This window comes from Neomonachus schauinslandi, chromosome 2 (genome assembly GCF_002201575.2).
Source record: "Neomonachus schauinslandi chromosome 2, ASM220157v2, whole genome shotgun sequence".
Taxonomy (NCBI): Eukaryota; Metazoa; Chordata; class Mammalia; order Carnivora; family Phocidae; genus Neomonachus; species Neomonachus schauinslandi.
The window spans coordinates 81609744-81633812 of record NC_058404.1 but is presented as its reverse complement, the minus strand read 5'-3'; the positions used below and the strand labels follow the sequence as shown (position 1 = coordinate 81633812).

At 38.2% G+C, this 24069-nt stretch overlaps 1 protein-coding gene and 1 pseudogene across 1 annotated transcript in view; both read right to left on the bottom strand.

Annotated features, from left to right (window-relative positions):
- The window catches only part of ANAPC10 (anaphase promoting complex subunit 10), a 254833-nt gene that overhangs the window by 45850 nt on the left and 184914 nt on the right, over positions 1-24069 (bottom strand). The gene's annotated exons all lie outside the window — the stretch shown is intronic.
- On the bottom strand, positions 1134-1674 carry LOC110571203 (annotated as a pseudogene).

The window sequence follows — 24069 nt, the reverse complement described above, 5'->3', positions numbered from 1 at the left end:
ACAACACGGGTCCTCCAGCAAGCCGTGATAGGACAATCCTCAAGTTTCGGGAGCTAGATATACCCTCTGCAATAAGTAAGTATTTCGAGGAATAGTCTCGGGCTTGTCACTGGGTCCTAGTAGTGACTAAATGCCCACTCTTAGAAGAGGGAGTGACCATAAGCTCTAAACTGCCAAACAAACCTGGTATTAACTGATGCCAGAACTATAAAGTTGCAGAATTGAAGAGGCCACTGCGTACAAGCAGATACTGAAATTATGCAAGTGAGTGACTCTGATGCCCATGGCATCCACTCCTGCTATGCTGCAACCTCTCCCCAAACGAATAGCCTTTGCTTTATGCGGAGTTAGTTCCCTATAACCAATGGCTGCAGAAGGAAAAAAAAAAAATGTCAGGCTAGTTTGTAGCTTGGCAAGATATGCCCGCACCAGCTAAAACTGACCTGCTGTACATGAAACCCCCAGTTAGAACTAGCCCAGCAGGAGGACAATCAGACAGAGAAATATATTCAGCAGGCAAAACTTCAAGCTGTGTACCCAGTTCTCCACGTTGCCCGAAAGGAGAGATCGAGAGAGGCGTGGGTCTATAGCAGTCCATAGGCAACAGGATGTGGTTTGGCCAGATGGTCATGGATGGAAAAGGAACAAAATTAGAGGACTGATGAGGAGGAGGTCTAGAGAAAAGACCTGTGCATGGACTCTTCAAAAATGGCAGAGAGAGAGGCACTCACTGGGGAGAAGCCCACCTAGTCAGGAGGAGAAAGCCCGTTCTGTGAACTTCAATCAGCCTCTTTTCCCGCCTGCCCTAGAGCCTGCACAATGGGCATAGCAACCCCCTGGCCTTGACAGCAGAGGGAGGGAAGTGATGTGCAGCTCAGCAATGTGAACCTTCTCTCACCAGGGAAGATAAAGAAAATGCTATACTAAATGCCTTGCCTCGAAGAAACATTAGGGAACTTTTTTTTTAAATGCATGTGTGTGAATATATAAGTACACACACACACACATATGTACATTCATTCGTTCTCAGGGAGATTTGAAAATATTACATCCATAAAATAAAACAGGTATGATATGAAAAATAATCTAAAATTATTTTAGAAATAATTGGAAAAAAAATTGCTTTTTTCCACTGGTTGTCAAATGATCCTTTATTGAAACATTTTCCTTTGTAGTTAACTAGCTGGGCATTCCACCGCACCACTGTTGATGTCATCTATGATGTCATGAGGGTGGCGGCCGTCAACATTGTGGCCCACAGACTGGGCAGTCCCCAGGATTTCTTTAATGGTTCCAGAGAGTTCTCTGGCTAAAGATCGGTGTCGCATCTGTCAGGCAATATTGACAATCTCATCAAAAGCGGTATTTCCACTGTGCTTAATGTTTTTCTGCTTATTTCAGGGCAGAGGCAGAAGGTACCACTTCTATCTGGGCCTGTCTGTTCTGAATGGTCAGTTTCACTGTAATCCTTAGACCCTTCTAATCACCGGTTGCCTTGGTGATGTCATCACCAACCTTTATTGGAGACAGACCCAGCGGGCCGATCTTCGGGGCCAGGGCAGACGTGGCACCGACTTCACCACCGGTGCACCTCAGGTACACGACTTTGATCTCGTTGGGGTCGAACTTAGGCGGCATGGCGGAGGTGGCTGGTGTCGGATGAACCCGGCTTTGGGACGACCAAAGAAGGTTGTACCTTTGCCTCCTGAGCCAAAAGCCAAAAGACCCAGAAATAATTGGAAATTTAAGAGCAAATTTATTGCTCTAAAGAATTCACTATAGAGACTGAATAGGGGAAATGGACATAAATGAATATCAAATAGTTTAGCTGGAAGATTGAGAAGAAAGATTATCCTCAAACACAGTACTATGGCACAGAAATATGTGAGTAGAAAAAAGGGGACATGGAGGACAAATGTAGGAGTTCTAACATATGTCTATTAGGAATTTCAAAGAAACAGAGAATGGAAGTGATTCTTTAAAAATAAAAGAAGGAAATGACCCAAAGTAATGAATCCACAGATTTAAAAGTTTCAAGTAATGAAGAAAAAATACCTAAGTACATCTTGGTGAAATTTCAGAACTCCAAGCATAAAGTACAAATCCTAAAAATGTCCAGAGTAGAATAAGGAGTTGTTCACAAATAAATGAAAATTAGATTGGTATTCACTTTCTCATCACCCACACTGGATGCTGGAAGACTATGGCAGGAAATCAGAAAGAAAAAGAAAAAATGCCTGGTAAATATAATGAAAACAATAAATCCAAACATACCATTAATCATAATATTAAAAGACAGCAAAACTCAGACTGCAGAGACAGGAGGCAGGAACCAGCTATGTGATAATTATAATAGATATTGTAAAAGAAAAATGATGCAAGGGCATCTGGCTGGCTCAGTCAGTACTGCATGTGACTCTTGATGTCAGGATTGTGAGCTCAAGCCCCACATTGGATGTAGAGATTATTTAAAAATAAAATCTTAAAAAAAAAAAGGAAAATGATGCAGAAAGATTTACTATAAAGAATTAGGAAGATATACTAGAAAATTAATGCTTGAGTACTAATATTAATATCAGAAAACAAACAGGAAAAGATAAATTAAGAAAAATAGAATTAAGAAAAATATTCATATCTATATTGGCATAAATTACATTGATACACTTGCAGAATCTACCAAGTGATGCAACTACTGAACAAAACCTGCATTTTGGGGATGGAGGGAAAAATCCTAAAAATATAGGTATGAAGTATCAACTCAAGAAGCTAAAGAAAGAGCAAGACAGAGGGAGGGAGAAAAAGAGAGAGAGGAAGAAGAAGGAGGGGGAAGAGAAGGAGAATCAAATAAGCTAAAAGATAAGTTAATAAGCATAAAAGAAAACACAAATAAGTGGATGATTAATCAAATGAAAATCTAATTTTTTGATGAGGTCTTTAAAAAGAGCAATTAAATAAACAGACTGTCAAATGTGACCATGGTAAAAAAAAAAAAAAGATGAAGATGACGACGACGACTTAAATAATCAACATTAGAATTGAGAAAAAAAAGATGTGGAACATTTTTTTAAATTATAAGCAAATCAAATGCAAATTTGTGTCAAACAAATTTGAAAATTAGTTAAAATAGATTATTTTGTATGAAAAACTAAGTAATGAAAATTGACTCAAAAAGCAAATGAAATCCTGAAAAAAACAACAGCCATAGAGGAAATAAACACGCTAAAAAGGGCACAATGCCCAGATAATCTTCTGGGCACATTATACTAAACCTGCAAAGAATAGATACTCTCTGTATTATTTACACTGTTAAGGAACATAGGAAGAGATGGAAGGTTTTCAGTTAATTCTACAAATAACAGCATAACACTGAATCATAACCAGATAAAAATAGAGAGAAAAACCACCCACAAACAAAACAAGAAGCCCAAAGATAAATAGAGGCAAAAATCCCAAATAATATATTAGGAAATTTAACTCAACCCTTTACAAAGAGAATTACATCATGAACCAGTTAGTCTTTTTCACAAAAATGCCAGGATAGTTTAACATTAGTGTCTGTCTATCTTTTAGTGTAATTCATTACCCTAAGAGCTTAAAAGAGAAAAGTTGTATGATTATCTCAGGACATGTGAAAAGGCATTTGCCAAAATGAGCAATTATTCCTGATGAGAAAAGTTTTTCTTAAGCAACTTGATAGAAGACACTACCAGAAACCTGCATGATGTTTTCAATGAATCATAAAGAGCATTTCCATTAAAGTGAAGGGTTCTGCCACACTCAAAACTCTTCAGCAGAAACTACTCTGGTGGAACAAGGCAGCAAATCAGGAACCAGGAAGACATGTGATCCAGGAAACAGGTGATCTGACACAGCAGAAAGGCGAAGGAAAGCCCCAGAACTACACTGAAAGAAAATCCAGGCAGATTAATGTGCAGCAGATCTAGGGTGTAAAGAGCAGGAGGCTGACTGGCCACAGGCAGGATAGTCCCAATAAAAAAGAAAAGAAGAGCAGAGACAGAAACTGATAGAATGCTGTTAGAATATAATGAGAAGAGATGTAGACTTCAGGCAGAGTTTTCATATGAAATAGTAATAAGTACCTAGAAAATTAAGCAAAGAAACGGAGTAAACTATGAACTCTGGGGAGGGAGAGTTATTTAAGAAAAATAATCGGATTATAGTATACTATATGACTCGCCTGCAAATAATATATATAGTCATAAATGTAAACTCTGAATATTGATTTAACCAAAATTGTGATATAACCTGTCTGGGAGAATAGGGTGGTGGGAGGGGTCATTCATACAAGAAAGCTAATTCCTTCTCTTCCATAATAGGAAGTCAGTAGGTAATATCTGAATTTTAAAAATAAAAAAGGCAGTAGCCTAAGCATATTATTTAGAAATGTAAATGTGAAAACCAGAAGAAACAGCTGTAAGATTGAAAGCGAAGCTACCGAGGGTGGCAGGGGTAGACGGACGCAGCTAGGACTACTGGGCTTTATTGTAAGCTCATTCACTTATTTACGTGCATGTATTGCTTTGACAAAAATTTAAATTAAATTTCTTATGTTTTTTAATTTGAGTATAGTTGACACATGTTACGTTAGTTTCAGGTGTATACACAGTGATTCAACAACTCTATGTGTTACGCCATGTTCACTACATGTGTAGCTAGCTACCACGTGTCCCCATGCAACACTACTACAATACCGTTGACTATATTCCCTATGCTGTGCCTCTTATTCCCATGACTTAGTCATTCCATAGCTGAAGTATCTCCCATTCCCCTTTACCCATTTCGATCACCCCCCACCCCCTCCCCTTTGGCAACCATCAATTTGTTCTCTGTATTTATAGGTCCGATTCTGCCTTTTGTTTGTTTATTCACTTGTTTTGTTTTTTAGGTTCCACATATGATTGACATCATGTAGTGTTTATCTTTCTCTGTCTGACTTATTTCACTTAGCATAATACCGCCTAGGTCTATCCACGTTGTCACAAATGGCAAGATCTCATCCTTTTTATGGCTGTGTAATATTTGTGTGTGTGTGTGACCTCTAGATTTTTAGAAAGCAAGAATGACAATACCCAGTAAGGACGTGGAGAAATTTATACAGTCCCGGACACTACAAAGAGAAAATAAATTATTACAAGCTTTCCAGTGAGCACGTTGGCAGTAAGGATCAAAATTTCAAATATTCCTATCACCTAGCCCAATAATCCTCCTCTGACAAATTATTTTGAGGAAAACAACAGGGCAGATACACAAAGATTCACCTCAAAGGACATTTGAAGCTTCATTCTTTAAAATATTGGGACACTCTCACTCTGCACATACATTAATAAGGGAATGATTAAGTAGATTATGTACTTCCATACACTGGAATCCCTGCAGGCTTATAAAATAATTATAGAAAGTAGTGGTTTTCAAATTATGCTTCTGGGAGTCTGTACTAGTTTTCCAGGGCTGCCCTAGCAAAGTACCAAAAACTGGGTGGCTTAGAGCCACAGAAATTGATTGTCTCATAGTTCTGTAGAAAGACTAGAAATCTTAGATCCAGGTGTCCAGAGGGTGAGTTCCTTCTGAGGGCTGTGAGGGAAAACATCTTACTTGCTTCTCTCCCAGCTTCTTGTGTTTGCTGCCAATCTTCGGTGTTCCTCAGCTTGTAGAAGCATCACCCCAATCTCTGCCTTCATCTTTGTGTGGTGTTCTCCCTGTGTGCATGTCTGTCTCTGTGATCAAATTTCCCTTTGTCATAAGGACACCAGTCATATTGGGTTAAGGCCCACCCTAATGGCCTCATCTTAACTTGATCAACTGCAAAGTCTATTTCCAGATAAGGTCACACTCAACAGGTATCTGGGGTTAGGATTTCAACATCTTTTGCGAGTTACAGTTCAATGCACAACAGAGTCTTAGGGTTTCTGAGAGTTGCTTCAAAAACCACTACCAAGGAACTATGGGTCCTGAGGTGATGAGTTCTGGACTTCTCTTGTCCACTTTAAGTAGAAAAGTTCCCTTCCTTATAAATTAGTATTCTGAGAGTTCCTATGAAGGAAGGGTCCACTATTTTAAAGCATGTAAAAGCTACCAAGTAAAACTACATTTATGTATGTTTCCAATATATTGCGAATAAAGAGAAGCAGTTTGCAAGCATGTGAACATGTTTCTGGTTCTGTAAAAGTACCAAATCTCTATCTATACTCATATTGACAGTACTTCTATTTCGATTGATACCATTTTTCACATAAATATTGACAGTGCTAAGAAGGCTACAGTTTTACAAGTGTCCTTAATACTTGTCTTCATATTTTTCTGTATTTTCTAGTTTTTTTAAATGATATATCTTTGTGATAATAAAAGAGTATAATTCTTTTTTAAAGAGAGGAAGAGGTCACTTACGACTTTCGGTAAATACATGTTGGTGAATTTATTGATACAGTTTTACCCATTTGGCTTGGCTTATCAGAATTTCAAACCAATATAATTTGGATGACTATTCAGTTCTCTCCAAAACATCAGCCCTTGCCATTCAAACCCCATTGACAGAATTGAGTCTGCAAGCCCAAGCATCTATCAATGGATGAATACATAAATAAAATATGGTATTTATAGAGAATGAAATATTATTCAGCCTTTAAAAGGAAGGAAATTCTGACACATGCTACAACATGGATGAATCTTGAAGACATGTTAAGTGAGATAAGCCAATCACAAAAGGACACATCTATCTGATTCATACGAGGTACTTAGAGTAGTCAAATTCATAGAAACAGAGAGCAGAGTGGTGGTTGCCAGGGGCTGAGGAGAAGGGAGAAAAGGAGTTATTGTTTAGGGTACAGAGTTTCGGTTTTGCAAGATGAAAAGAATTCTAGATGGTGGTGACAGTTGCACAACTCATAATCCCATTGAGCTGTACATTCAAAAATGGTTATAATGGTAAATTTTATGTTATATACATTTTACCACAATGTAAACAATAAAAAAATGAATACAAAAAATGAATCTTCAAACACTTCAAGGTAATGTGTACCTAACATTCATTTTTAATTTCATAGGCTTATTTTTCATTCATGAATCATTATAACCATAACCATCATTTTCATTATTACTATCTATCGTCATCAGATCAGCTAGAAAACCAGTTGTTTGCTTTATTCTTTATTCGTTTCATTATAAAAGCAGCACGAATATTTTTTGTGAAAAACACTAAGAAGAACATTGAGAAAGTCCTTATTTGGAATATTTAGATGGTTTTGCCTAAACTCCACGTTCCCTCCCTTGCCCAGGGCAACCTCTCTCCCCAGCCCACCGCCCACTACCTCCCAAGCCACAAAAAGCCACAAAAAGATTGAATGAGATAATCAGAAAAACCACCCAAGAAAAGAAAAAGGGAGAATCGGTTACATGTTCAACAAGTCAGGGAACAAGAAAACTCAAATCTGTTCCAGTTCTCTAGTTTCACCTTAAAGGCAAGGAACTGTGGATGTTTGTGCGGAGCCCTTCAAAGCCTAAATTCACAACCTCTCCACGCGGGAGGTTACCAGCATCTGAAGAAAAACAACCACTACCAGAAAAGCTCTTCTTTGTTTTCATTATTTGCAGTCCTTCAGGAAACTCTTGATAATGTGAAATGTTATTACTGCAAATGTTGGCTCAGGCAAGTTTACTCTAGAGTCTGACTATCACTGACTGTTCACAAAATAAAATCATTTTTAAAGCCTGTGAGGAGAGCCAAGTGCAAACCACAAATCAGAAAACCACCAAGGCGGGCTGGCCTCGCTGCCAGAGTTTAATGTGATCTAATGGGAGGACAACAAGATGTGAGAATTTGATTTTACGATGCTCCATGTAACATTTGGCAATACAAAGGGGCTGGGCCCAACTTCCCGATCCTTAAGCAAACATTTGAAGTAATGTTTTACTTTCTCATCAGTTTTAATTCTGTCAACCAGGGTGTAGAGATTTAGCCTGCCCTATTCATTCTAAAAGTGCTGTCTGCTTTGGGTGGTTATACATTTGTTTAATATCAATTCATGTAAGATGAAGATGGGCAGGTGGGGAAGGGGCCAGGAAAATCGGATGAAGCTATTTCATGGCAGTGGGTCAACTGGATTGCAGCTCTCTTCTGCATTTGTGATTTATTCCATGGGTGGGAGGGCAGGGATAGGGCTAACTGAAGCAACATTCTTTCACAAGCAAAAGCTAATCTTGGGGAGAGAGACAGATCTGGGTTGGATCAGGTTGCCCAGTCTCATACCAAATGGGATTGAAACTCAAGTGTGGCTCTATTTCCCATCAGTTGCTAAAGAAAAAGAAAAAAGAAATAAAAGGGTAGCAACACCAAAACTCTTCACACATGGCAAATTAACAACCAATGACATTATGGAACAAAGACAGGCAGTCAGGAAATCCCATAGAAGGGCGCATGAACAATGGAAAATAAATCAGAGTCACCTTTCAGGCCTCTTTTGTTTCTATAGTCAGGACATCAGAATGAGAATCAGATCTCTTTTCCTCTTCTTACTGAATAATGCATTCCTGACAACACCAAACTTTTCCTTACGTTGTCATTGTATAGCAATTACAAAGTTGAGCCAACGAAGAAATGTGAAACCCACAGAGTCAAGTTTCTTAAAGCAATAGTTTGCTAAGTGAAGTCATATCTCAGAATGCAGGAAGTAATATTAGAACTTCTATTTCTATTGACTCTTTATCTAAACAATAAGAAAGAAAGCAAGCCTCATTAATAGTTAAAATAAGAATGACACCAGGTAGCCTCACTCAGTACAGATATAGATGATCACATACCACCTGTGGACCATGAGTCTTCCCGGAAGAAAGCTGAGGTCAACAGTGCTAAAGGTGTGACAGATGCTGTATCAGTTCAGGTAGGATGGGCTGCAGCAATAACTAGACCGAACATGTAATGGTTCAACACAATACAAGTTTATTTCTTGCTCAGGTAACAGTTTTGGTGGTCAAATCAGCAGGAGAGCCCAAATAATACAGGCACTTCTGCCAACTTCTGCTCATGGGCAACATGGCCATCTGAATTTCTTCTGGCAGAAGAATGGGATGGGACATGGAGAATCAGTCTTAGGAGGCTTTTTATAGGCCCAGCCTAGAAGAAGTGTACATCATTTCGGCTCACCATTGGCTAGAACTTGGTCTTATAACCACACCTAACCACAAAGGAGGCCAGGAAATAGAACCTGGTTCTGGGCCCAAGAAGAGGAAAATGGATCACGGGGACCAGCCAGCAGTCTTGACCACAGGCACCCTCAGCCATTCAGTTATCACAGTATGTCACAGTCTACATGTTCCCCTTATGCTGATTTAACTGTTGTAATAAAATTTAATCCCACAAGGTGAACAGGTGGCTTAAAAATATTCCTACCAAGAAGTCACAAATTGAAGATAATACTAATAATCCAAGCCAAAGACAATAACAAGAAAGTGTCAGAGCTAAAGCCTCGTATTTTTACCTCTTTGTCAGCCATAGTGTGAGATTTTAAAAAAAGACTATGCTTGCTTCAGCAGCACATACACTTAAAAAAATTATTAAATTAGTTCCGGAAAGAAGCAAATTAAAAATTTTCAAAAAAATAAGTTTATTTAAAATGCATATTTACATCCATTTTTATAACGAACCTCACTCTTCCTACATCATTGTTAATAAGAATGTGAACGTATCACAATTAGCAAAAAAAATTATGTAACCATAAAATAAACTGCAGACAAACTTCTATAATTTTGTTACAGCTTAAAGTAATACTATACTCAATATATTATTTTGAAAAGTTTTCTTAACCTTGTTGATAGATGTATAGAAGCTTCTTTTGAGATTTATTTAATAACAAAATACAAAAAGCCACATAGTATTGAGGTCTCCTCATTTTTTCTTTCCCCTGTATTAAAATGGCAAGATAATATATGCGAAACAATCTGGCAACAAATCAAGGTATATTCCTTTGTCAACATTGAAAAAATTACTAAGGTTTTAAGAAATAAGAATTAAAGTATGTTATGTAATGTTGGGGTTTGATTTATAAATGAATGAAAGTACAGGTGTTTCCACATATCTCAGCTTATAGTACTTTCTAGATCCTTTTTCAATATACAATGATTTGTGTGTGTGTGTATATATATATATATATATATATATATATATGTAATGTATCTTCTCAACAGTTATTCAACCAATATTTATTAAGCACCTACTCTTACCTTCATGGAGTTTTCATTAAAGTGTCAATAGTAAATTTAGCAAAAAACAATATTTTAAGAGAAAATTGTACTGTGTAAGTGTAACCACTGATGGGACAGTTTGACTTAAATGTTTTAATAGGTTTCTGGGATAAGTTTACTGAGGTAGCACGGTGAAATGTATTAGTTCCACCATTCATAGGTAAGCTACTGTAAGAAAATGCTATAAAATGTCATGGATGTGGATACTTTTATAAAAACTAGACTTTTAAAATATAGAGGAGTCAACCATCTCACACCCATTAGGATGGCTACTATCAAAAAAACAGACAATAAGGAGCGCCTGGGTGGCTCAGTCATTAAGCGTCTGCCTTTGGCTCAGGTCATGATCCCAGGGTCCTGGGATCGAGCCCCGCATCGGCTCCCTGCTCCGCGGGAAGCCTGCTTCTCCCTCTCCCGCTCCCCCTGCTTGTGTTCCCTCTCTCGCTGTGTCTCTCTCTGTCAAATAAATAAATACAATCTTAAAAAAAAAAATAGACAATTAGTGTTGAGGAGGATATGGAGAAATTGGAATCCTTGTGCATTGTTTGTGGGAATATAAAATGGAGAAGCCACTATGGAAAACAATATGGCAGTTCCTCAAAAATTAAAAATAGAGTTACCATATGACCCAGAAATTCCACTTATGAGTATATACCCAAAATGATTGAAACCAGTGTCTTCTTTTTTTAAAGATTTATTTATTTGGGGGGGGGGAGGGGCACAGGGAGAAAGAGAATCCCAAGCTGACTCCCCGCTGAGTGTGGAGCCCAACACGGGGCTGGATCCCAGGACCCTGAGATCATGACCTGAGCTGAAACCAAGAGTCAGGACGCTCAACTGACTGAGCCACCCAGGTGCCCCAAAAGCAGTGTCTTAAAGAGCTATCTGTACACCCACATTCATAGCAGCATCATTCACAAAAACAGAAAGGTGGAAGCAACCTAAGTGTCCATTGACAGATGCATGAATAAATGATATGTACTATATGCATACATTGGGATATTATTCAGCCTTAAAAGGAAGAAAATTCTGATACATGCTACAACACAGATGAACCTTGAGGACATTATGCTAAGTGAAATAAGCCAGTCATAAAAAGACAATACTGTATGATTTCATTTACGTGATTACCTAGAGTAGTCAAACTGATAAAGACAGAGATAGAACAGGGTTGCCAGGGGCTGGGGGAAGGGGGAATGGGGAGCTGTTATTTAAGCACTATGAGTTTCAGTTTTACAAGATGAAAATTCTGGAGATTGGTTGCACAACAATGTGAATGTACTTAACACTAGTGAACTGTACACTTAAAAATGGGTAATATGGTAAATTTTGTATTATGTATTTTATTACAATTAAAATTGTTTTAAATATAGAGCAGTCTTTACAATATTTACAATGTGAGATATGGAAGACACAAGAAAATATTTTCTACCACTCAGAAGTTTGCTGTTTTTTTTTAAAGAGCAAAGAACACACACAGTCTGCTTCCAAAGTAAGGATGATATTTTATAACAGCTAAAAAAAAAATAACTGTTATTTAAAGGAATTCAAGCTATGGTGAGAACATTTTGAAACATACTTAAAAATACTCCCATCACTGTATGTGTTGTTGCAGGTAATTATACAAAGGCAGGCCTATGTAAATTTTTATAACAGAACAATATACTTAAAAATCTAGTATTTAAGCTATTTAATAATTTATCAGAGTTTTAATGATTTAGAATCCAATTAGTAAAACAATAACAATATAGTAACTTCCAGTTTAGCCTGTAAGAACAATCGATTGACATTACGAAGGATGAAATTTTTTTTACCCACATTTCAGTAAGTCTTTGCATAATTGAAAAATAGGAGGAAAATAAGTATCATGATTTAGTAAGCCTAGACAATGATGAGTTCTTTTCATTTGGATCTGAAAATATTTATGAAGCATCTTTTTAAGATAAGATAGTCAAAAATTCGAAACTCAGTCAGATTTTGGATTCACTACATGACAAAGTTTTAAAACATGAGTTAGAAAAAATAATGAAGCATATTAAATCACATAACCTTCACTAGTGACAGCAAAAAGGGGGTTTTGGTACCACAAATAAAACCAAGTAAAATAATTTTTAAAATATTTTCCATTTCATTTAAGTCTATGTTAATTTCAATTCTATATGTTTTATAATGTGCATATCAGTAAATAGTATATGCATATAATTCATAAATAATTTCGTTCATACATAAAATTGTTTTTAGTGATATGGATATAAAATTCAGTATATGTGCTGCCAAAGCAAGCACTGATATGGATATAAAATTTAGAGAACACTGTTCTAAAAATTCTGGGAAACCCGTTAGGAAGAAATGTATTACTCTTCGCTTAAAAAACACTGATACAGAAGACCAAGATTGGACATGAGAAAGACTTTTCTTTATAGTAAAGGCAAGGAGACACAAAATAAATTCTCATCCATCAAAATGATTTAGGTATTATTCTTCCTTAGAGTAAGGAGATCAATTTATTTATTCATAGGAATACTATGCAGCTTTCTTCTTCTTTGTATTAAATGTTGCCCATGAAAGAATTCAAAGTATATATCTGCATCAAGAATAACACTTTAGGGCGCCTGGGTGGCTCAGTTGGTTAAGCATCTGCCTTCGGCTCAGGTCATGATCCCGGAGTCCTGGGATCGAGTCCCACATCGGGCTCCCAGCTCAGTGGGGAGCCTGCTTCTCCCTCTGACCCTATCCCCTCTCATGCTGTTTCTCTCTCTCTCTCTCAAATAAATAAATAAATAAAATTAAAAAAAAAAGAATAACACTTTAATAATGAAATAATACTGTATTTGTTGTTTTTCCTATATAATATTTAATATACTTCTGTTTTCATAAATAAGGTTCTCAAATCTGTTTTGGAATGTGCTGGGACATATGTAAATAAATAATTACATAAATAAACTCTATATTACTTTCTTTTTATCTGACCTCTCCTCTCACATAAACACACCACAGAGGGAAAAACTTTTTGCTTATATCACAAAATAGTTGGCGCGCCTGGGTGGCTCAGTGGGTTAAGTGTCTGCATTCCGCTCAGGTCATGATCCCAGGGTCCTGGGATCAAGCCCCACATCATTCTCCCTGCTCAGCGGGGAGTCTGCTTCTCCCTCTGCCCTTTCCCCTTGCTCATGCTTGCACCTGCACCCTCTCTCTCTCTCTGAAATAAATAAATAAAATTTAAAAAAAAATCAGTTACATCATCCCCATTATTTAGAATGACTTACCTCACTTCTTCCATCTTATCTGAGTTTACTCTGTACTTTGGGGTCCATTTCCAACAAATTTAATTCAACAACTTTGTGAGCATACTGCTGTATTACATATTAGTATGGTAGATGACTTGCAAAAATGGCCCTGTTTCCTATGCCTATAAGCTCTTTGAAGTGTGGCTTTGCAGTTCACCTCATCAGGGAGTAGAGTCTATTTTCCCACCTTTCGCATGTGGACTACCGTTGGGACTTTCTTTGGCCAATAAAATGTAGCAGAGGTGATAGTGTGTCTTGCCTATTTGTCCTATGTCACTTGGGACTCTGACTACCCCATAGAACAAGGCCAGGCTAGATGACAGTCCACATGGAAGACAGCTGAGATGCTCCAGATGATGGCTCACAGACGCTCTGAAACAGTGGCTGACAACATGTGCTCATGGAGATCAAGCTAAGAGCAGAAGAGCCACCCAACTGAACTCAGACTAAGAGGGCAACCCCCAGAATTATATGCTAATGAATAGCTATTGCTTTAAGCAACTAAGTTTTGAGGTGGTTTGTTAGGCAGTATTATGGTGTAATAGGTAACAATAAAACTACCTATTAGGTATAATAAAGAGATGGAAACTGGGCACTTCTGCCCTTCAAGGACTTATCTTCTTGGACAAAATCTTTTAATTTGGGGACCCACTGAAGAATTTAAAGAAATCTTAACTTTTCTGAAATGATATGTGATATCTGGCATGGATCCTCAGGCACTTTTCTTCTGTGGGGAAAGTGGAGCTCATGGATTTCATCAGTTTCTCCAAGGAGTTGGTCCCCTCCCCGAAGGTTAATACAGTGCAGTCATGGAAGATACTGACTCACTTATAAAAAACTACAATATAATGCATCAGATCCAATAATGGAAGCACGTGCCAGGCAGTATGGCAATAGAGAAGGAAACTTTTAAGTTTTCTGAGGAATTCAGAGGCTTTCTCAAAGAAATTATTCTTTCCAAGTGTGAGAAGCAGCCCCACAGACAGAAGGAGCCTTTTAGGCTGTGGAATGGCAGGTCCAACAACATAGAAATGTTAAAAATGCCTGATTTATTTCAAGAAAAGGAAATAGGTGTAGCTGGAGGGGGAGATACATAGTTAAGGGTAAGGTGTGGAAGATATAATTGGAGAACACTGAAGTCAAGATGGGAAGGGCTTGTATTCCAAGCTAGTAAATTTGAATGTTTTAACTGTAGGGATCCGCCCCTACAGGTTTTGAGCAAGGAGAAAACATAAGAAGAACTGCATCTTGAAGAAGTCTCTGGTGGCAGAGAAGAGAATGGCCTCCCTGGAGAAAAAAACCAGTGCAAGCTGGTAATCATACAGGCAAACAAATGATGGACATCTGAATTCGGGCAATGGCATGGGAGGTAAAGGAGACAGGTTAGAAGGTAAAATCCCCTGGAACCTGTTGATTAGGTATGCAGATGAGAAAACAATCTGGAATGACACTTCTTGATTGCACGAATGGGGCTGGTGATAACATTCACTGAGCAGAGAACACCAAAGGAGTATACTGGAAAGAGATTTTTAAAATCCCATTTTGGACATGTCCAGTGACAGATGTGTGCGGCAGGCCTACAGCTCATGAAAAAGGTGAAGGCTGAAGATTGGGGATTTATTAACTGTAACTTCTGAGTTACAGAATTTGCAGAGTCAACTTCGGAGAAGTTCAGCATGTTGGAGAAAATTGAGAGTGATCTGTATGTTTTTAACCATGAAAATATTGAGGTCCATCTTAGGAATGCCAACCTTGGTCAGAGGGTGCTTAAAGAAGCACAGGCCCTTCCTCAGTACCTGGAGCAAGAGTGGTGTCCTTCCCAGCCAAGTCCTGTGAGCCCAAGCTGAGGTTGAGGTCAGTGTTTTGTCACTGGGAATGCAAATGCAGGTGAGTCTCCGTTCCATGCCTTCAACATTCTCTACACACTTCTTGCAGACCTGCCTCATCGTGATCAATGCTACTTGAACCAACACTTCCTCAGAGCAGAAAGGCTAACAGTGGAGAGACCAGAGATATCCCCAAAAGCTACCCAAGTGGGATCAGCTAGCACCAATGGCTATCAAGACATATCTGACTTGAGGTTCTAGGCATAAATCCCATGGGAATGGATGAGGTCAACCAAAAGACAGGGAGAAAAGCAGTTTTGGACTGAGCCAACAAATGAGTTTTGTTTGCCCTACACAATGTTTTTAAAAACTGTTATCTGATGACACTTAAAAATTCAGAAATTTCATCCAAAAAAGATCAATTTCCTGCTTCTTTTGAAAAGTTAGAAGACATTGCAACACTGGTCTCATGCTTCCACTTGGCAATAATTAGAGGGAACTGAGAAGCAATGGCTACCTTTACAATGACCGTAAGTCCTTCCATTAGCTACCACTTTCATTGGTTTCACTAATTTTATTTACCTGCATGCTCCCTTTAGGCATCTGAATGTGTGACCCTCTGGGTAGAATCAGAGTAGAGGCCTACAAGTTGGAAGAATTTGCCTCCTGCTGCAGTTGCTTATAGCCCACTATCGCTTCCCCATTAAAAGTAAGTTCTTTGAGATCAGACCTTATGCTTTATTCTCCTTTTTATTCCCACAGCACTCTGCCCTGGGCAGATAATAGATATTCCCCCTGCATTTTCTGAAGCTTTTTGTTTGTTGGTTTGGGGTTTTTTTTGTTTGTTGGTTTTTTGTCTTCCTTTTGGCTTAGGATAAGTAAGCGTCTGCATAGAACTGCACTTTTTAAAATCTGAATTTGATGTCCGTTTACCCAATGGCATGTTCATAATTCATTCTCCCTATCCACTGTCATCACCTTAAATATCAGCTCTGATCAGAGTAAGAAAACAGTAACAGCCTATGACATGTTGAATTCACTTAAAATCAGAGGGTCTTATGGAATCCCTATTACCTCTTGCTAGAGTAGCAAAAAATTGCACATCCAGAGACAATATAGGGAATTCTGTGTTATGTAAAAAAATATAATAAAAGCTCAAAAAACACCATTCTTCACTTAGAAAGAGAATAGGGAAAGACTGTGATCATGTGTTTATGATTGAAGCAGTGAGGGAGGGAGAAAGAAGAGAAATTTCCATTCTCAAAGAGAAGAAAAAAAAATAAAATAAAATACTACCTCACAGAATTTGTTGTATCAGAATCTCACAAAGTTTCACTGGCTTTGGTAATATGTGTTTGTTGCAATTTGGAAATACAAAAAACTGTATGATCAGGTCACAGAAATGCCAAAGCCACTTATTGACACACTCTCAATCACTGCATTTTAGTAATTCTCACCTTTTTTCTGCCAACCGAAGCAAGCAAGAAATGAGCTCATATTAGAAAGAGGATATAGCAAGTCTGATATGAAAGTGAAGAGATCAATCAGAAAACTTACTGTCAAAAGTTTCCTTCCGTATTCATGTTTCCCCCAAACAAAAGGTAATAAATAAATTTTATTTAATCACATTAGCTCATTAATCACATGAAGGCTCAGCTGTTGACCTCCCACCTTTCCCAATAAGGCTGAGAAAGTCAAAAAACTGATAAATAAAATGAAGTCTCTCTCAGAATTTAAAAACAACAACAACAACCTTTAATGATTAAGAATAATGTACACTTGCGAGTCAAGTCAATTTCTCAAAAATTTCAATAAATAACATCAGGACTGTTAGCTGTACCAAACAAATGGGATTTTTTGCAATCTCTTTAAAAGAGAGAGATTTTAATGAGCTTCCCTGTTCACCTTGATTAAATCAGAATTTTAGAGAAAGTAACCTAGCAGAACTTCAGAAATGTGAAGTTCAAGTTCAACTAATGAAGGGACAAAGACTTTAATTTTCGGTGAATGGTCCTCCCATTTCTGTGTCAGCTTCGCACTCTATTAGATCCTCTCGAACAAAAGGCTCAGACCCTCCCACTGGGAATCTTTAGCTGGGGCCCTGGGCACTATTGTTGATTTTATCCTAAAGGGCTTGGGAACACATTTTATAAACATGAAAATAGAGAGCAAATAAGTGTGAGAAACATTCAGTGAAAGAAGGTCAGTGGAAACAGCTCACATGCTGTCAAGGCCCCACTGGACTTCTTTTAAAATGATGTAGGTAGATGCATTTCTGGTTGGTGTGTTTAGTCTGATAGAGGTTTGAAAATGATATTCATGTGTCTCTTTCTTTGCCTGTGAAAATAATCACAATTTCTCCGGGAAGACTCTCCTGCTGGGTTACCAAGTGCTGGGCTCATCCTCTCCTACAACCAAATACCTTATATTTCAGCCTGAGATTCAAGGATGCTTTCTTTGGACAAATCAATGTTGGCTACATGTACGGAAATTCTCCTTCCTAGGGTTACCCAATGCAAGTGAAACACTGGAATTCCGTGACACCTGCAAACCATTTCTCCCCTCCTGACTGGATTTGGCACAGAAGCATGGAATCGGAACTAGGAAGCCAGAGACCTACATGCCAGATGAATGCTATTTTATGAGATCTTCAATGTTGTTGTTTTCCTTTTAAATAAAAATGAAATAACACCAAGATGAATTTTGCACATGCTAAAATACAAAAGAGAGGACATGATTTCTTGACCTTCAAATATATGCGAAACACATTTTTAACTGGAACAAACAACCTGGAAGTGTATTATATTCACAAATGGCATCTGAATGAAACAGTTGCTTCTGGGACTGTGAGAGACACTCCATCTATTGATAGCGAGCTCCTAGAAATGGATATTAAAACCCCAAAAGCTTTCTCAGTTGAAGTAAAAAAAAAAAAATTAGTCTCCTACAAATCCTATCCCTGTATCAAAAGATGAAAATCATCCAGCTTTAGTACGCAGACCTTTCCAACTAACCATATGACTAATTCAGCCTAAGAAAGCCACTATTATCCAGCATGGAATCTCTAATACGCAACAGAAAGTTTTCTCGGGCTCTCAGAGGGGTTCCAAGATTGCGTTTTCATGACAAATGATGGTTATGACTAACTAAAATTCTACCACAAAATTTAAAGTTGACAGTAGGCTAGAAATCTATTCAGTCAGCAAGCATTCAGTAACTATGAGCCAGCTGGAAAAGACACACCCAATAAAAATCTGTATCTGTTCTGTCATCTATTCAGGACGTATTTATTAAGGGCCTACCACATACTCAGCACGGTCCTGGGAGCTGGGGTGAGCAAGATAGACATAGTGCTCTTCTCATGTAGAGTAAAAATGGTCTCACTCTAATACTGGGCTTGCCAAACTGTAAATGGTAGCGACATCTCAGATTGATGAAGGTGCTCTTATCTTTGGTGTCAGAATGGGAGAACTCTTGTTCCAGTCTTCTCAAGGCCAAACTCCTGATGGGGTTGCAAAGAACAAATACGCTTAAAACACTTCTCTGAGTAAAAAAATGTTACACAGAGTTTGCTATCAACTGAATGTTTGTGTCCCCCAAAATTCATGCGTTGAAACCCTATCTCCCAATGTGGTGGTATTAGGAGGTGGGGCCTTTGGGGGATGATGAGGGTTAGCTGAGGTCATGAGGGTTGAGTCCCCATGAATGGGATTAGCACTCTTCTAGGAGTCACAAGAGCTTCCTTCCTCTGCTCTCCCCTATGTGAGCGTACGAACAGAAGTCAGCAGTCTGCAACCCAAAAGAGGGTGCTCACCAGAACCCTTCCATTTTGCCACCCAGTCTATGGTATTTTTATTATAGAAATCTAAACACACTAAAATTTATTGTGAACCTTTTTTGTTTTGTTTTGTTTTTGTTGCCATTGTTGTTGTTGTTGTGTCCTCTGTCTCCTCTCTCTGTAGATCCAGTGCTGAGTGGATTGCAGTGGGATCACAGATGCTAACCGCAGAACACTGACTGTCATCTAGAGCTTCTGGCACTGAGCTGATCCGGACAGACATCACCGCTGTCATCATTACCGTCACCGTCACTGGAGTCATCAAGAGGCCCCGCAGTGCCTACCCTACCAGTTCCATGCAGTACATCCATAAAATGGGTGTTAGGATTACCCAAATAGCACAAGGGACTAGGTCAGAGAACATATCTCAATATATATCTGCATATATTGAATAACTAATGGCTTAGGTATTTTAGAAATTGCACCCAGGCTGGCAAATGCAGATGGGCTGGAGCTGTATGAAAGTGTAATAAAAATCTAATCAAACATGTGAGCAAACTCACACATCTGTGGACAGATGGGAGGCATTATGTAATACAGGTCATTGCCACAGCAACCTCTAAACCACCCCCGCGCCCCCCACCAGCTACTGCTGCTGGGCCAGGGTTGAGGGCAAAGGGCCTCTGTGAGTTTTCCTTCTCTGTCAGCATTCAGAGAAATCATTTTTAACCTCTCTAAAATGAGCTATTAAAATAGAAAGTCTTTGACCCACACCCATGAAAATGATGCTCCAGATACCTCAAATCTTTGACCTAGGACCCAAGGTCTCACTGTTTGTATCTGTTGGTTCTTTGAAAATATAACATTTCAATGAACACACTTTGCTACTTGCCAGAAGTTTTTCTCTCTGACAAATGTACTAGATGGTAATGTTTGAGGTGGGCTCCTCAATGTAGCTTTGGGGAATAATTTCAGAAGTAGTCGAACAATCAACTATACAAACCACAAAACAGAATGAGAGATAGGCTTGGAATTTTTAAAAGGCTATATTCACCAGACAATGTGAATAATATGAAATTAATACTCAGAAATCCTCATTTGAAAGAGAATTTATGTGTGGGTGTGTATAAATTTTATTGAATCCCAGAATAATTAGAATTTCCTCTTTCCATCTACTGACTAATCTTCAACTTGATATTCTAGAATGGCTTTCTTCCATGGATGGAAATTATGTCTTCTCCAGTATTAAATATTTAAGGCACATAAATCTGGAAAGTGGAGGTTAAGGGGAAGAAGCAAATCTACTTCGTACCATCTGAGTGAAGAGCTATCAAAGAGAACTTAGAGAAGTCTTAGAAATGGAACATTACATGCTTTTGGATCAGCTCTACCTGGATTCAGCTCTATCACTTTTTTGGCCATGCGACCCAAGACACATTCTTTAATCTTTATTACTCAATTCCTTCATCTATAAAATGAAGATAATAACAGTACCTATCTCCTAAAATAGGTGTGAGTCTTAAGTGAATTAGTGTATATATAAAGCACTTAGAATTGTGCTTAGCACCTGCTAAGTATTCCATAAATGTTAGTAATAATTATTGCTGTTGTATTTTAGATGATGGTGCAAAAAACAAAAATTCAACTAAAAATTATTGTTCAGTTATCAGAATTCTGAGTCCAAGCAGCAATGCCAGTGAAACTCAATGACCTCAAAGTGCTTAGTAAGTGTGCCAATGAGTCAGTTCTTAAAAATTTTCATTAGAAGCTGAATCACTTATCACATACTTATTGTTGGCTCTCTTAGCCTCTTTTGGCCTCTCACTGCCAAAAAACTGCCAAAATGAGGACTAGCACTGAAAAAAGGTATGTGCCTAGTCTTCCAGTATGAAATCCTAAGAACGAGAACTACAAAGTGGAGCTTGACTATCAAATTCATAGGTCTGAAAGATGATTTTTCCCAGATCAGGTTACATAGAATTTCATAGATGGAATTAGAACTTTGTATTACAATTTATAGAATACTTTATTATAAAATTTTTCTTTGTAGGGAATATTAAAATGAATCCTGGCATACTCATCTCACTGACCTTAAAAACAATAAAGCGTTCCCAGTACACTCAGGGCATGTTCAGCAACTACTGTGCAGAAGGCACCGTACTTCTTAAAATGGAATGTGAATGATTCCCACTGAGGTTAGCACATTGTATTCTATGTGAAGGGCGTCCCCTGGGATTGAGCTGTGCAGCAACAAACCTGGACACCATCCCAGAACTCCAGTCACTACTACTTCCGTGTATCATTCAGGAGCCACCATCCTCAATTTGGTGTTGATTATTCCCATTTTGATACTTTTATTACATATGTATCTATTTGTATCGATTTCCTCTGCTTTGGGCTTTATATGAACAGTATCAGTCTTATGAATCATTCTGTAACTTGCTTTTTATAAACTCAATATATTATACTTGTAAGAGATATTCCTCTTGACCCGTGTAGGTCCGGTTCATTCATTTCAACTGTTGAATAGCATTTCAGTATATGAATAACCAATTTAATTACTTATTGATTCTCTTTTTGCTGAACAGTGAGGGGTTTTTTTTCTTTCCACTTCTTTTTTGGATGAGAACATTGTAAGTATTCAATAAATGTTAGCTATTGTTACGCGTCTTGTTTTGCATTCAAGACACTGGTGAGCAATATCTATTCCGTGCTCCTTCTTGGGCATCCTTCTGTAAATCAGTGTCTAAAAAGCTAAAAACTACATTTATCAGCCCCCCTTACAGCAAGACATTTAGGTTTGGCTGAGCAAAGGCAATCATGAAAGGCTTTCAGCATGGAAGTAAGCTGGACTCTAAATGCTGCTGCAGTTGATCCGCGTAGTCATAGAGCTACCAGATTTTTCTACACAGAGATGGCAGGGGTCCGAGTGTGCGGTCATTTTGTGAGCTTTGAGAGGCAGGGCAGAGTGCATCCATTCTGTCAGTGTGAATCGTTGCAGGCCTGCTGTGGGCTTGGAACTGGAAGCAAGTGATTCCTGATGACATGATAGTTTCCTGTTTGTGGCAGCTTCCTGCTCAGGGCAGTGGGTGGTTTGCTTCTATGGGTGGCAGCTTTCTGATCATAAAAGAGCTGGCCTCAGCAGTCACTTCTGTAGTGTGACTTTGGATGTCATACCTGAAAGCTCACCCAAGAGTCTATTTTTTCAAACGACTAATGATTTCATTGATCCCTATCATTAGAGGAGGGCTTACTACAAAGCTTAAGCTTCGGAGATCCTCATTACATGGGGCCCATGGCTAGTATATGTTTTTATAAAAATTGCAGAAGTAAGATACTTTAACTACTCTAAATTAAGGCCATTATCTGTTCCCATTCAAATTTCCCCTCAGTTGCATTTGTTTCTAGGGTTGATGGAGTGGCCTTAGGCATTTCGGGGATCCAATTAAGGATGGGGACTGGAGGGGACAGATCTGGGGATCATATTGCAGTCAGAAGGTATCCTACATGCTACCACCATAAGAGTGAGTAGTGGAGAAGGAACAATGTTTAAAGTTGACAGAGCCAGAAGATAAGTTGTAGAAAAGTTCCAAATTTTATAGTTCATATAAGAAAGAGATTTGGCAGGGGTTTTCCCAATTTTGACAATAATTCCAAAAACGGGGTGCCTGGGTGGCTCAGATGGTTAAGCATCTGCCTTCGGCTCAGGTCATGATCCCAGGGTCCTGGGGTCGAGTCCCACCTTGGGCTCCTGGCTCAGCGGGAAGCCTGCTTCTCCCTCTGACCCTCTCCCCTCTCATGCTGTTTCTCTCTCACTCGCTCTCTAAAAAATAAATAAAATCTTTAAAAAAAATAATAATAATTCCAAAAACGTACATGGCATTATCAATAATGAGTTGTAAAAATGAAATTTTCTAAACTATAGATAATAAAACAAAATTACAGTTACAACAAAGTAAAGACTAAACTGTCTTTTTCTTCTCTCTATAAAGTGATACTACAAAATTATTATCAAGTAAAGAGGCAATCAAAGAGTGTATAAGGCAAAAAAATGTAGAAAAAAACTGTAAAGGTACATTAAGTATTTGATTAATAAAAATATTATTTTACTTTCTGGATTTTGTGATCTTTGTGGTAAATGTCAGCTTTTTAGAATTTGTAATTTGTGGCAGTTTCTTTTCTCATTATGAGTACATTTTGAATTTCATACCTAATTTTGTATTTGTTATGTTGTATTTTTTCCCTAAAGAAGCTGCCAAATTCTGTATTAAAGTCATGTCCCTAAAGAACTAGATCCGTCTCTGTCAGTCATAAATCAATTGCTTAAACTAGCTAAAGCAGATACTGTTCCCTGCAATGGAATTCTAAAAGATTAGGTCATTAGTTATCGGGTATGGTTGCATGCAACCGAATTTCAAAGAAATGGACTACTGGAAATGGTTATCTCACCTGGGTGGGTTTGAAAGCTATGATAACTACATTAGCAACAGATGATGAATTATGTTTGGCCAAGAATGAAATACCTATTAAGTGGAAGGCTTGGCAAAACAGCTGGCTGCTACACAACACCTTCTGGTGAGAATGAGGAACAAAAGAAATGTGGGGTGAGCTGCCGAATTCTAGCTGCATTAGAGAGTTAATGAGGAGGAGGAGCAGGACAAGCTCCATATTTTAAATTCTTAATTTGGTGCACAGAGGATCAGAGAACTCTTATAAGTGCCCTAAAATAATGGTCCTTAAACTATGCCATGGATAAGCATCCCCTGAAAGGCTTGTTGAAGTACAGACTGCTGGATCCCAAATCCCTCGAGTTTCTGATTCAGTAGATCTAAGGTGGAGCCTGAGAATTCAAATTTTTGACAAGTTTCAAAGTGATGATAATACTGTTGGTCCAGGAACCACTTGAGAACCACTGCTGTGAATG